At 39.8% G+C, this 15,867-nt stretch overlaps 1 pseudogene; it reads right to left on the bottom strand.

The window, feature by feature from the left end:
- Positions 1 to 10,582: 10,582 nt before the first annotated feature.
- LOC101013781 lies at positions 10,583 to 13,302 on the bottom strand (annotated as a pseudogene).
- Between the last annotated feature and the right edge of the window lie 2,565 nt (positions 13,303 to 15,867).

The raw sequence follows: 15,867 nt of genomic DNA, 5'->3' as shown, positions 1-15,867 counted from the left end.
AACCACATGGAGGGAGATTTGTTAAATGCTAACAACTGCTACAAAAAATATATATATCTATATGAAGTTAAATCCAGGTACTGTGATTGTTCACCTGATTTTTGGTTCTTGTGATGGTGCTTTCCTGTGTACAGATAGTTGTTAAAATTTGGTGTTCCAGTAGTGGGGAGATGAATGGTGTGGCTTCTATTCCTCCATCTTGTTCCACCCTCTGTGGTTTGGTTTTTAAAAATTAGTTTTGGAAAGTTCTTGACCATTATGTCTAAAAAGATTGGTTCAACATATGCAAGTCAATAAATGTGCTCCAATTTACACGTATGTTAGAAAACTTGGTATTAGCCCATGTGCCTCTCACATTGTATTTTTCCCCCAACATTCTTCTCTCTCCATTCTCCAGTATGAATAATTTAATTGACAGTATTCAAATTCATGCGTCTTTTGCGCTGATGTTCAATCTGCTATTAAGCCTTTCCAATTTATTCTTAATTTCAGATACTCTGTTTTTCAATCTTAGGATATACTTGAATCAGTTTTTAGGAATTTCATTTATCTTTTGATGTTCTCCACATTTTTATTCATTTTGTTCATCTTTTACTCCCATTTATTTAACCTACTTATAGGTTAATTTAGTCTATAAGAGTCAATTTAAAATCATTTTATTCTAATTGCAATGACTTTTTAATCTGTTGGTCTCCTTTCATTGACTATTTTTTGACTTTCTGATTAACAGTCATATGTTACTTTTTTCACATCTCATACTTTTTTATGGTATGCTGGATACTGCATTTAATAAACTTTTAAATTTTAGAATAGATTTAGATTTGCAGAAAAATTATGAAATTGTGTGGAGAGTTTCCACATACCCCTGTGAGAAAACATTTAAATGGTCCATTTTCAGCCATGGTGAATCTTAAGCACTGGCAGCCAGCCTGCGGATGTGACAAACTGCACGGCTCATGCACCTAGAAAGTCACAATAAGTGGACAGAATGTAGAGGGGGGTTAGCCAATAAAAGGGAAGAAAGTTTCATTATTGGGAAATCAAAACTTAAGTGGGGAAAGGGACTGGGGTATAATCTTATAAGGGGGATAATGAAACTTAGGTGACATCCAGGAAGATTGTAACCCGATAGTACTAGACCAATGAGGAACTGGGGGAGGGACTTGCATGCTAGGAGATAAGTTAGCTGCTGTAACTGCCTCAGATGTGCCTGCCTACCACACACCTGATCTTGTAAGACCACCATTAAGTCTTGCTTCCACTGTTCTTCGTGTCTCTGAGTCCAGAGACACAGTTTGGATGGGTAAATGTGTTTCTCACACCCCGCATCCAGTTTCTCCTCTTATCAATATCTTACATTAGTATGGTATATTTGTTACAATCAATGAGCCAACATTAACATATTATAGGCATACCACAGAGATATTACAAGTTTGGTTTCAGATTACCACAATAAAGTGAGTTAATATTTTTTTGGTTCCCAGTGAATATAAAAGTTATGCTTTCACTATACTGTATAGTCTATTAAGTGTGCAATAGCATTATGTCTAAAAAAACAATGTACATACCTTGGTTAAAAAATACTTCATGAGTATAAAATGCTGACACAGAGATTTGAAGTGAGTACATGCTGTTGGAAAAATGCTACCAATAAATTTGCTTGATGTAGGGTTGCCACAGACCTTCATTTCATAAAAACTTTAATGTCTGCAAACTGCGATGAAGCAAAGCGCAATAAAAAGAAATATGCCTGTATGATTAACTAAAATCCATACTTCATTCAGATATCCTTAGTTTTTACCTAATGTTCTTCTTTTGTTCTAGCATCCCACCCAGGATATCACATTACATTTAGATGCTGCATCTTCTTGTGCTTTGTTTGGTGGACAGTTTCTGACTTTCCTTGTCATTAATGACGTTGAAAACCTTGAGTATTGATTACACGTTTTGTATAATACTCCCTAATTGGTCATTGTCTGTTTTCTTTGTGATTAGGCCAGGGTATGAATTTTTGGGAGGAAGACCACAGAGATGAAGTGCCATTTTCTTCACATTATATCAAGCGTACATACTACCAACAGGACTTATCACTGCTCATGTTAATTTTGCTAAAGTAGTGGACTTCAGGTTGAATTACCGTAAAATTACTCTTTGTTCACCCTTTCCATGCTCTACTGTTTTTAAAGAAAACCCCTAAGCATAGCCCACACTTAAAGAATGAGGAGTTAAGCTAAGTACTCCTCCTTGGAGAGAATGTATCCCTTGCGTCTCTTTCAGCCATAATCCACTGTTATTATAGAGGAGTCCTGTTGGTACAGCAGTAAGGTGTGAAGGACGAGTATTCTTTAATCTTAAGATTAATTCTCAGTCTCAGTGGGACTATGTCTCTCATACGTGACTTTCAGAAGTTTGTTTTTTCCTAGTGCTACAGCTTTTTATTTCCCTCCTCCTTTCCCTGGCCATGATATTTCAAATCTATTCCTTGAGCCTCTTATCCCTATTGACTTTCTTCCCTCTCTTCTCTGCCCAGTGACAGGAAGGTGAGGCAGGAAGGCTAGAGGGATCTGAGGTGGGAGTGATCCCTTTCCCCAGCTAAGAAAGACTCACAAAGTCTTTTCTTCTAGACAGTAGGTTTTTGTTATGACGAAGGACCTGGGTGTATTCACAATTGGTACTCTTCCCTTCCCCATGTTAAAGCAATGAACGGATCTTCTAAAGCACACACAGATTTGGCAAACCCTAAGGAGATTTTTCACTTTATGCTAGTTCAAACCCAGTCTCTAGCAATTTATCAAAATTATCATTTAAATGTTTCTAACATTGTGTCACTCCAGTGATTTCTGCTTCAGGTGCAACTCTCTGCATGTCCCTGTTTCTCTTCATTTTGGAATAATAGGTTTCCCTACAACCTTGGTCCTTTGACAAAGCCTAGAAAAGTCATTGATTTTCAGTTTATTGAAGTTTTTCTTATTGAAAAGATGAGAGTGACAACTTTCAAGCTCTTTTTAAAGCTGATACAGAAACCCTGAACATTATGTTTCAAAGAACTGTAGAGACTGGAATGAACATGATTTTTCCCTATTTTTTTTTTCCAAATATTTGTAAAACTTTAAGTACAAAGGACTGCATATATGGAATGATTGTAGAAATTTTGTTGTCTTTCTTTAAAAAAATTTAACAAAAACAAATCTGTCTTTTCCACAGACTAATACTTTAATTTTCACCATAAGGGAATCCTTTATAAACTTACGTCTTTGTTAAAATAAAGACAATAAGAATTTGCTTGGTGATGACAACAAGGTGGTAGAATAAGAGGTCCCAGGCTTCACTACTGCCCACAGAGAGTTAAACTAGCAGCTATCCACAGATAAGAACACCTTGGTGAACACCTTCCAAATAGCAAAAGGGCCCAAGTCACCTGTGTGGTCCATGGAATGAAAAGGAGCTGCATGGAAAGGGTAAGAGAAAGGATCTCACTTTGACTGTGTTGCCCTCCCACCCCCCAAGTTGGCACAATGCCACGCAGGGAGGAATCTCCAGGGACCACAGTTTCTACGGAAGGAAAGAGAACTGGAGGTGGACATCCAGCTCTCCTAACATTCCGAGATGCTTCCCAGGAAGTCCACTCCCATCTCACCTCAAAGACAACACAGTGGAAAATAGCACAGCACAGCTAGACCACCAGGGGTCAGGAAGAAATAAAGCAAGGAGGCAGAGGCCACAGCAGTGAGCATGTGGATCTTGGTGGTAGCTCTATGTGCCTGTCAGTGGTGGCATCAAATCAGAGGTACTACCTAACAGTATAGCCCACCCACAAAGCCATGCTGTGGTCACTACCAGAAATAGTGGGATGTTTTATCTGGCTTGAATTCCTAGATAGCCAGCCTCTAGGACCAGTCTCAGACCTCACCCAGGACAATATCTTTGATGAATGTAGATGCAGAAATCCTCAATGAAATCCTAGCAAACAAAATTCAACAACACATTAAAAGAATCATTCACCATAATCAAGTGGAATTTCTCCCTGGGAAGCAAAGATGGTTCAACATATGCATATGAATAAATGTTATGCATCACATTAGCAAGAATGAAAGACAAAAACCATGTGATCATCTCATGTCATCTCACTAGATGCAGAAAATTATTTGACAAAATAAAACATCCATCCATGATGAAAACACTCAACAAATCAGGTATAGAAGAAATGTACCTCAACACAATAAAAGCTATATATGACAAGCCCACACCTAACATTATACATAGTGAAAAATTGAAACCCTTTGCTCTAAGATCCAGAACAAGACAAATGTGCCCACTCTTCCCACCTGTATTCAACATGGTACTGAAAGTTTTTGCCAGAGCATTTAGGCAAGAGGAAGAAATAAATGGGATCCAAATAGGAAAGGAAGAAGTTAAGTTGCTGCTGTTTGCTGATGATATGATGTTGTATATAGGAAATCCTAATGATTTCATCAAAAAGCTGTTAGAACTAATAAATGAGAAAAGTAAAGTTGCAGGATACAAAATCAGTACACAAAAATTAGTAGTGTTTCTACACACTAAGAACAAACATTTCAAAAAAGAAAGAGAACAATTGCATTTAAAGTTGCTATACTGAATACAATTAACCTAGGAAGAATAAATTTAAGGAGGTGAAGGATCTGTACACTGAAAACCTGTAAAACATTAATGAAAGAAACTGGGGAAGACACAAATAAATGGAAAGATATCCTGTGTTCATGAATGAAAAGAATATTGTTAAATTGTCCATACTACCCAAAGCAATCTACAGATTCAGTACAATTCCTGTCCAAATTCCAATGTAAATTTTCATTTTATGGTTGATCCATAACTTGGCTATTCATTTATAAAATGAAAATTTAATAAAATAAAATAAAAAATTTCTAAAATGTATATTGAATCCCCCAAAACTTCAAATAGCCAAAGCAATCATGAGCACAAAGAACAAAGCTAGGGGCATCATATTACTTGATTTCAAACTATATTATAAAACAATAGTAATTCAAACAGAATAACACTGACATAAAAGTAGACTCATGGAACAGAACAGAGAGCCCAGAAATGAACCCAGGCATGTACAGTCAATTGATTTTTGACAAAGGTGCCAAGTATATGTATTGGGAAAATAACTCTTCAATAAATGGTGTTGAAAAAAACCTGTATATCCATATGCAGAGGAATGAAATTAGACCCTTATCTCACTCCATATACAAAAATCAACTCAAAATAATTTAAAAACTTAAATGTAAGACCTGAAACTGTAACATTATAGAACAGATCTCACAGGGAAAAAGCTCCATGACATTGGTCTGGGCAATGATTTTTTGGGATATGACTTTAAAAGCACAGGCAAGAAAAGCAAACATAAGCAATAGGACTGCAACAAATTAAAAAGCTTCTGTATAGCAAAGGAAACAGTCAATGCAGTGAAGAGACAATTTACTGAATGGGAGAAAATATTTGTGAATCATATTCATATTTGTGAATCATGCATCTGATAAGGCATTAATATCCAAATACATAAGCAACTTTATAGAAATAAAACAATCTGATTAAAAATGGACAATGTGACTTGGCATATAAAAAGGGGAAAATGGGCAAGGGACTTTAGCAGATATTTCTCAAAATAAGACATACAAATGGCCAACAGATATTTCCAAAAATGCTCCATATAACTAATTATTAGGGAAAAGCAAATCAAAACCACAATAAGATATTACCTCACACCTGTCATAATGGCTGAGAACCCTTTTACGCTGTTGTTGGGAATGTAACTTAGTATGCAATTATGAAAAATTGTATGGCTGTTCCTCAAAAAAACATAAAATAGAATCCCCATATGATCCAGCAATCTGGGTATTTACTCAAAAAATTGAAATTAGTATGTCAAAGAGATGTCTGCACTCCTATGTTTGTTGCAGTACTATTCACAATAGCCAAGTTATGGATCAACCTAAGTGTCGTTCAAGAGACGAATGGATAAAGAAAATGTGGTGCGTTTTGTGTGTGTGTGTGTTTGTCTATTTGCCTTTCTGTGTCTGGCTTATTTAACTTAGCGTGTTTTCCAATTTCATCCATGTTGTCACAAATGACAAAACTTATTTTTTTAAGGCTTAATACTATTCCATGTGTGTGTGAGTGTACAGTGTGTGTGTGTGTGTGTGTGGTGTGTGTGTGTATATACACATACATGTGTGTATGTGTTTGTGTATTTTTTTTTTTTGAGACGGAGTCTCGCTCTGTCACCCAGGCTGGAGTGCAGTGGCCGGATCTCGGCTCACTGCAAGCTCTGCCTCCCAGGTTCACGCCATTCTCCTGCCTCAGCCTCCCGAGTAGCTGGGACTACAGGTGCCCGCCACCTCGCCCAGCTAGTTTTTTGTATTTTTTAGTACAGACAGGGTTTCACCATGTTAGCCAGGATGGTCTCGATCTCCTGACCTCGTGATCCGCCCATCTCGGCCTCCCAAAGTGCTGGGATTACAGGCTTGAGCCACCGCACCCAGCCGTGTTTGTGTATTTTTTAAGGCTTAATAGTATTCCGTGTGTGTGAGTGTACAGTGTGTGTGTCGTGTGTGTGTGTATATCCACATACATGTGTGTATATACATGTACATATATGTGTACACACACACACCACACACAGTATATGCACACATATATACACACATACATATATGTATATACACACATACGTATATGTGTGTATATATACACACACACACTGTACACTCACACATACAATGGAATACTATTAACCCTTAAATAAGTTTTTTCATTTGTGACAACATGGATGAAATTGGAAAACATGTTAAGTTAAATAAGCCAGACACAGAAAGGCAAATACTACATGTTCTGTTTTTTTTCTTTTTGTTTTTTTTTGAGACAGAGTCTTGCTCTGTTACCCAGGCTGGAGTGCAGTGGTGCTATCTTGACTCACTGCAAGCTCCGCCTCCTGGGTTCACATCATTCTCCTGCCTCAGTCTCCCGAGTAGCTGGGACTACAGGCGCCTGCCACCACGCCTGGCTAATTTTTGCATTTTTAGTAGAGACAGAGTTTCACCATGTTAGCCAGGATGGTCTCGATCTCCTGACCTCGTGATCTGCCCACCTCGGCCCCCCAAAGTGCTGGGATTACAGGCATGAGCCACCGTGCCCAGCCTGCATGTTCTTACTTATATGTGGAATCTAGAACAAATGAACTCAAAGAAACAGGGTACAATGGTAATGTGTTAGTCCATTTTCTGTTGCTTATAAGAGAATGCCTAAAATTGAGTAATTTATAAGAAATGAAATTTATTTCTTATAGTTCTGGAGGTTGGAAAGTCCTAGGTTGAGGGACTGTCTCTGGTGAGAGACTTTTTGCTGGTGTGGACTCTCTGAAAGGTACTAAAGCAGCGCAGGGAATTACAGGTGAGGGGGCTGAGTGTGCTAATGTGTGCTCAGGTCTGTCTTCTTCTTCTTATAAAGCCGCCAGTCCCTCCTCCCCATGATAAGTCATTTATCCATTAACTCATTAATCCTTGAAAAGATTAACCCATTAATGGGGGCAGAGCCTTCACGATCCAATCACCTGTTAAAGGACCTACCTCTCAATACTGCCGCGTTGGGGATTAAGTTTCAACATGAGCTTTGTGGAGGACATTGAAACCATCGCAGGTGGTGACTACAGGCCGGGAGTTGGAGGAAATGAGGAGATGATGGTCAAAGGGTACAAATCTTCAATTATACAGAAGGAATAAGTATTTTATTTCTTTGAAATATATTAGTCAGCATGGTGAATATGTTACTGATACACCAGGGGTTCAGTCTAGGTCCTGCTGCTCACTGCACAGAAAGTCAATGACTGAGATGATGAGTAATGTCAAGAAAGAAGGCTTTAATCAGGCTCTATTGCTGAGGATATGGGAGATCAGTCTCAAATCCATCTCCCTGACCTGCTAAAATTAGGGGCTTATATAGCAGAGAAGAAATGTAACTATGTATGGGAAAACAGGAACTGGAGAGGGGTAAGAAAGCAATCATGATGAATGAGGAGCCTGGTGTCTCATTGTCTGGTTGTGGTAATCTGAAGAGTTTCAGTTCTTTGATACTTTTTGAGAGGCCTGCGGGGTCTTCCCCTGAGGAAAGAACTCAGATAAAACAAATGTAGGTTTCAGGCTTTAAGCCCAAAAGGGTCACTTTCTATGTTTATCCCAAACAAACAAATAAACAAACAAAAAACTGTGGGACTATTGGGTTGGCTTTAGTCTCCCTTTTCTATGTATCAGTGCCTCAATCATGGGGAATCTGGTTGTTAATCTTTCTGGCTGCCTCATGCTAAGGAGGGGCATGGATTCAAACGTTAATCTAATGCTATCATTTTCTTCTGAAACACAGTCCAGTGCTTCCGCCAAAGACAAATCTCAGCAGGACCAGTCTGACTGCAAAATAAGCTTCAGTCCCATACACTTGGCCGGATTATCCAGACAAAGTGCAGCAAGAATCATTGTCCAGATAGGCTCTCTTAAATTGGCCTTGCTGGAACCTTTCACAAGGCCATTTCAGTCAAAGTCCTGGAAAAATGACCAGTTCCTCTAACTGTGTTCAGTTCTAAAAACAAACAGGTTCTTGTTGAACTTATGCAAACAAGCACATTGCCATAAATTAAGCATCATTCTTAGCAAACTATCACAGGAACAGAAAACCAAACACCGCATGTTCTCACTCATAGGTGGGAACTGAACAATGAGATCACTTGGACTCGGGAAGGAGAACATCACACACCGGGGCCTATCATGGGGAGGGGGAAGGGGGGAGGGATTGCATTGGGAGTTATACCTGATGTAAATGACGAGTTGATGGGTGCTGACGAGTTGATGGGTGCAGCACACCAACATGGCACAAGTATACATATGTAACAAACCTGCACGTTATGCACATGTACCCTAGAACTTAAAGTATAATAATAATAAATAAATAAATAAATAAATAAAAAGAATATTCACACATAATTTACAAATTCTGGAGAAATTAGGCAGAGTAAGAAATATGCCTCAAATTCTGTTTATAACACAATACTGTATTCAATTGTTAAATGCTATAGATAGCTCAAAATGAAAAAAAGTTCTCCAGGCTCTCAAGAATCAGCAATGTTTCAAACAAAAAAAGCTGTAAAAATTATTTCAGTCCCCTATTAGTTCAGTCCATACAATCAACTCCTGTGTCTCTTGAAAGAAGTTCATTTTGGTTGTCAGCTTCTCCTGGGTCTGAAGACAAGGCTTCAACTGTATCAATGTTCAAGATTTAGCAGGGCCTTTTTCAGACCCATGAGTCAAAATCCTATAACTTAACAGCACAAGGATTAGTTAATAGAATATTTATACTAAAGAAAGTCCCATTATTCTAACATGTCACAAATTAAAACACTGTGATTTGGTGTTCAGTAGTTACTGCCTGTAGCACTTCAATCATTGTATTAAAGTGATTAGGTTGTTCCTTGCATATAACTAATTAGTAGCATTCTGGTGACAGAATTTTGATCCAAAGCATCAAAAAGTGATAGGTCCTGTGCCAAGCTTATCAAAGTAAGACAACTAACTTTTCTCTCCATCATTAAAAAATGGTAAATGCAAATATAAGTTTTGGAAATTCAATAAGGATAAATAATCTCTTTTTACTTAAATATTATACAACAAAATAGGGACAAAGTAAGAACAAGCACACAATAATTTCTTCACAGCTATTTAAAAGAGCATCATCACACATTTCATTTTTATATTTGAAATTTTAATTTTAGGCTGCAAAAACAAAAACAAGCAAACAAACAACAAATAACTTGAAAACAGGCTTGTCAAATGATGGAAATTCATCCTTTCTAGGGAAGCAGAAGGTAGACCCCTACGACAGAGAAAAGATGCTTAGTTAATGGAGGTTAAATTTAAAAGTACAGCTAAATGCAGTCTAAATTATGAAAATCCTGTTCTATTCACCTCACTGTGGTACCAGTAACTATACTAAGTCAGGTTACTTTACGGTTAACTATGTCACCTATAACACAATAAGCCATTAACAATCTAATACAGTTACTGGGTGTGCTTATACTGGAAATTCTTAACCATATAGTTGTGTTGCCAATTTGTTTTAAATGATGAATTGTCTTAGTATAAGTCACTGCATTTCTATAACAAAGCAATGAAAGGCACAGCTAATCTGAGTGGACTTAACCCTATTCAACAACCAGCTGAAAAAATACTTTGGTTCTTCAAGAAAAAAATCACAAAAAAGTGTTTCCTTTAACAGTTGTTAATTTTCCCAGCTGTACTCCAAGAGCCACATAAAAATATTCCAGAAGAACCAAATTATGTAGCAATGAATGAACAAGTGTGACAGAATTTGTGCATTCGACGTCTCGGGCAGAAAAACTAGTTAAAATGCCAGGTAGAACAAATTGGTCTTTAAAATATCAGTTTCCTGTCGTTTAAAAAAATTAACCTAGTCTACCAAGAAAATACAAAAACATAAGGCTGTAAGTGAATAAGAGTTGTGTTTAGGGTACTATCGTGCAGGTTATCCTCAAGGCCACATACATCCTGCTTCATTACTGCTTGTGCTCTGCTGGATTTTAATCCTTCTTTGGGTCATAGTCTGGATCGTTTTCCTCATCTCCTTCTACTTCTCCTTCCTCATCCACTTCTTCACCTTCTTCATCATAATCATCATCATCATCTTCAGTAGCTTCCCCAGTAAAGTATAACACTGATCCTGGGATTATACACTAAGGTAAAAAGTGACCATTTTGAAGTCTGCAGCAAGGATTGCTTCAGCAGCATCATCCAGATCTCCACTCTCAGAAACTTCAGGAGGGGCAAAAACATTAAAGAAAGAGTCATTGGAAACTGTTTTAGTCAGAGTACGAACTGTCCCACGTCCCTTGTCTTTCTGCTGCTTCTTAATGGTTTTCAAAGTGACATTCTTTCCTTTTTCCAATCTATTTGGCACCCTGTAAAACCCATAATTTTTGGTCCATCAAAATAAAAGGGATCAGAATCATCTGGTTCTGACCTCATCCTATATGTCTTTGTCAGCACTTCATTTTTAAAATATTCATTGGTTTCAAAGTGAAATTCTAAGACAAAACTCATGGGCTGGCCAGCATCTGAGAACTTCACTTTAATATCTTCCAAGTGCTTCAGAATAGGTTCATCACGTTCCTGAAGCATATTGTGTCCAGAATTGGTGGGTTCTTGGTCTTGCTGACTTCAAGAATGAAGCCACGGACCCTCGCGGTGAGTGTTACAGTTCTTAAAGATAGTGTGTCCGGAGTTTGTTGCTTCTTCCAGGTGGGTTCATGGTCTCGCTGGCTTCAGGAGTGAAGCTGCAGACCTTCGCAGTGAGTGTTACAGTTCATAAAGACAGCGTGGACCCAAAGAGTGAGCAGCAGCAAGATTTATTGCAAAGAGTGAAATAACAAAGCTTCCACAGTGTGGAATTCCACAGAGTGCTGATTGGTGCGTTTACAATCCTTGAGCTAGACACAGTGCTACACAGAAAAGTTCTCCAAGTCCCCACTAGGTTAGCTAGACACAGAGTTAGCTAGATACAGAGTACCAATTGGTGTATTTACAAACCTTGAGCTAGACACAGAGTACTGATTGGTGTATTTACAAACCCTGAGCTAGACACAGAGTGCTGATTGGTGCGTTTACAATCCTTAAGCTAGACACAGAGTACTAGATGGAAAAGTTCTCCAAGTCCCCAGTAGGTTAGCTAGACACAGAGTTAGCTAGATACAGAGTACCAGTTGGTGTATTTACAAACCTTGAGCTAGACACCGAGTACTGATTGGTGTATTTACAATCCTTGAGCTAGACACAGAGTGCTAGAAGGAAAAGTTCTCCAAGTCCCCACTAGGTTAGCTAGATACAGAGTGCTGATTGGTGCACATACAATCCTCTGGCTAGATATAAAAGTTCTCCAAGTCCCCATCCCTTCAGGAGCCCAGCTGGGTTCACTCAGTGGATCCTACAAGGAGGCTGCAGGCGGAGCTGCCTACCAGTCCCCAGCCGCGCCTCACTCCTCAGCCCTTGGGCTGTCCATGGAACTGGGCACCATGGGAGCAGGGGGCAGCGCCTGTCCGGGAGGCTCAGGCCATGAGGGAGCCCACCGCAGTGGGGGGAGCTCAGACATGGCGGGCTGCAGGTCCAGAGCCCTGCCCTGTGGGGAGGCAGCTACACCCGGTGAGAATTTGAGTGCAGCGCGGGCGGGCCGGCACTGTTGGGGGACCCTGCCCAACCTCTGCAGCTGCTGGCCGGGGTGCTAAGCCCCTCACTGCCCTGGGCCTGCAGCACTGGCCTGCTGCTCCGTGTGCGGGGCCCTCAGAGACTGCAGCCGTGCCCACCGCAACTCGCACTGGCCCGTGAGCGCCACACGCAGCCCCGGTTCCCGCAGGCGCCTCTCCCTCCACACCTTCCAGCAAGCAGAGGGAGGAGGCTCCGGCCTCAGCCAGCCCAGAGAGGGGCTCCCACAGTGCCGTGGCGGGTTGAAGTGCTCCTCAAGCGCTGCCAGAGTGGACGAGGAGGCTGAGGAGGCGCTGAGAGTGAGGGCTGCTAGCACATTGTCACCTCTCAGTATCACTGAGCAAGTCAACATTCTTAAAAACAATTAACCAAAATTCAGGCATTCCTTTGGCATCTTCTTTTTCTTCATCTTTTTTCTCATCTTCAATCTTGGCCTTTTCTTTCAACTCCTCTGAGATCTCATCTTATTCTCTGGTTTCCATTCACTTCTGTAGGTTCATAAATTGCATTAATAATCTCAAATCGCTTATCAAATAGAGGCTGACAGAGAATGGCATACTTCCTTTCAAGATTGTGAACTTCCTCATAGAATTGGGCTTCTATATGTGCACATTTAACTTACAGGTTTTTGAGAGCATTCACTTGTCTTTTAACTACCCTAGGCAGGCTTTCAGTGTATCCTGTTGGATACATTGTTGGTGTTTCTATTATACCATCAAGTCTTTCTTGAAGAGCTGAAGAATCTAAGGATTTTGCATCATCTGAAAGGTTAGCTGACGTGCTTTGATTTTTGTTTCTTCACCAGTTTCTTCTTCTTCTACTTTTTTAACGTCATCCAAATCTTGATCAAATTCAGACTGTTCTTTGTTGTCAATGTCTGCCATGTTGTAAGAACTCCAAATATCAGCAGCTAGTATGGGGAGCCAGGTGGCCAGAGCTGCACAGGCAGTGACTCAGGGTGGCAGCGGTGGCTCCAAGAGCAGATGGCACTAAGAAAGCCATCACACATTTTCAAGATTGGTTTCTAGATACAGTAGTGACAACTGATTAGGTAACTTTCATCACTAACATTTTCAAATACAGTAAATAATAATCCATTGCACATTTCTAAATTACTGAAAGTTTCAAGTGTTCTCACCACAAAACATAGGTATTTGAGGTCATGAATATGTTAATTAGGTTGATTTATTTCACAATGTATTCATAAATCATAGCCTCACATTGTACTCCATAAATATATACAACTATAATTTGTTAAACTACAATAAAAATAAAGATTAAAAAAATCAACCTGTGTTTTAAGGTCATATAAATGGCTTTCTGATTCTTTCCCGAGAAGTTTTTTTAATAGGAAGAGAACTCAAAGATATAGTATGTAGAATCCAGGAAGGATAACATGGACACACAGGAAGGGTTATGGCGGGAAAGAATGTAAATATGGCCTGGAAGGTTGGGTTGACACAGTCACATTTTGCCTACTCAGATATTTTACTTGGGTCAGCCAGTGTGAACTGCCAGTTTAACATGTGGGGAAAGTAGAACAGTGCATGTTTCAACCTCAGCCATCTTATGAGGCAGCACATCTTGGTTCCTTTATTTTACCTATTCTCTCTGGGTTACCCACATGGGGACTGAGGCACGTGCATTATTCCCTGCTTCCTAAGAGCCGCACTGATCTGCCTCTTTTTCTATCTTTGAGAATTTTGCTTAGAAGTCAAGGTCAAGTTGCAAGGGGGAACTGTAATTGGCCTGGTTTGGTATCCTTGGATTAAGAGGGAGGAAGGAACAATTGTCAAAGCACCCTTCTTTCTTTTGATCACAGGTGATCCTATGCTGAGAGAAGTATGGTTTTATAAGCTTTTCAAGAAGGGGCAAAACCAGGCAGTGAGAAAGCAAATCTCTTCTCTCTAGTGCAAAATGTAGAGGGGCCATGATAAGGCTTAGAGCATGGTGCAATACATTATAAGCACTCAATAGCTATTAGTTGAGTGAATCAAGTGCTGTGGGTTTCTTCCCTCTTGTCTTTATGGCACCTTATTACTCTTTGGGTATCTGTAACTGATGCTGATGATGTCTACTGATGTCCTGATGTCCCTCAGTAACTTCTGGAACTTTTCCCAGTGTTTTTCTTCTCTGAAAAGAAGGCACTTGAAGGTCCTACAATTCAATCTAGCCCAAGTTACGTACCACCTTGAACATTTGCTGTGTTTCATAAGTTAGGTAGAGTCTATCTGGAAAATACAGAGGCACATCATTGGGGCCACCACTGCTTTCCCACCCTATTTTGATCAAAGAGTGTCCAAGGAGGTCCTATCTTCAGAAACCAGCAAAAGTCTTAGTAGGGAACATACCAATGAGGTGGTCACTGCTTAAGGGAGTTTCTTGGCCTGCTTTAGAGTTAGACTTTTGTCCTTTCCCATTCTTTTCTCAAGAATGGTAGAAACTCCGGTTGGAGAAGAAACCAGGCTTCTATCCACTCCATGCTATTTAAAAAATTTATATTTGGTTTACAGCAGAGAGAAGGCTGTCTGCTTACTCTTACAAGAAAGACTCTACACAGAAGGGTACTTCCTGAACCTATATAAAGGTTTCTCAATATGTTAGGTGCTAAGCAGAGAGGTAGAGCCTGTGAAATATAGCTTATATAAAACAAAGGGGCCAAGAAGCCCATTTGGAGGAATTCTTTGGCCCAAACTGCAGAGCCTTAGGAAAATGTAAGTCATTCTTTAATTATGGAAGCACTATTTAGGGGTTTTCAATGTGTGGTCAGAGCTTATATCAGAATCATCAGGGAGAACTTACCTAAAATGCTGATTCCTGGTCGACTCCTTGCCAGCTGAATTAGAATCTCTAGGAGTGGGGCTAGGAAAATCTATGTTGTAAGCTAATTTCCCTGGTAATCCTTCTAAGAATCACCAAATAATGAGTGCTCTAGGGGCCGTCCTTTACATTTTGTATTCTAAAACTTGAAGAAAACACTCCATGTTTGTTATATTCATAATTTTAATTTTATTTTTGGCTTAAATAGTGTGGTAGGCAGAATTCTAAGATGATGCCCAATGACTCACCCCTTGTAAAACTCTTTTTTCTTGACTGGGTGGAGCCTGTAGCTTGTGTCTAACCAGTAGACCATAGCAAAAATGATGGAATATTACTTTTGAATTATGTTACATTATATTGCAAAGGTAAAGGAATTTTATGGATGTAATTAAGCCCTCTAATCAGTTCACTTCGGGTTAACCAAAAGGGAGATTACTTTGGCAGGCCTGACCTAATCAGTTGAGCCTTTTAGAGGAGGGTCTAGAGGTAGAGAGAAAAGAAGCAGCAGAGACGTTGTCCTGCTGGCTTTGAGGAAACAAACTGCCACATGGTGGAGAGGGTCATATGGCAGGGAACATGTGCAGCCTCTGGGAGAGAGAGCCTCAGTCCTACAATCCTAAGACTTGGATCCTTTCAGTAACCAGTGAGCTTGGAAGAGGAGCTCAGCCTCAGATTGCAGCACCAGCTGACATCTTGAGGCAGCCATGAGAGACCCTGAGCTGAAGACCCAGTGAAGATGTGCTGGGATTGT

The sequence above is a fragment of the Papio anubis genome, chromosome 15 (genome assembly GCF_008728515.1).
Source record: "Papio anubis isolate 15944 chromosome 15, Panubis1.0, whole genome shotgun sequence".
NCBI classification, from domain to species: domain Eukaryota; kingdom Metazoa; phylum Chordata; class Mammalia; order Primates; family Cercopithecidae; genus Papio; species Papio anubis.
This window is presented reverse-complemented; position numbering and strand designations above follow the sequence as displayed.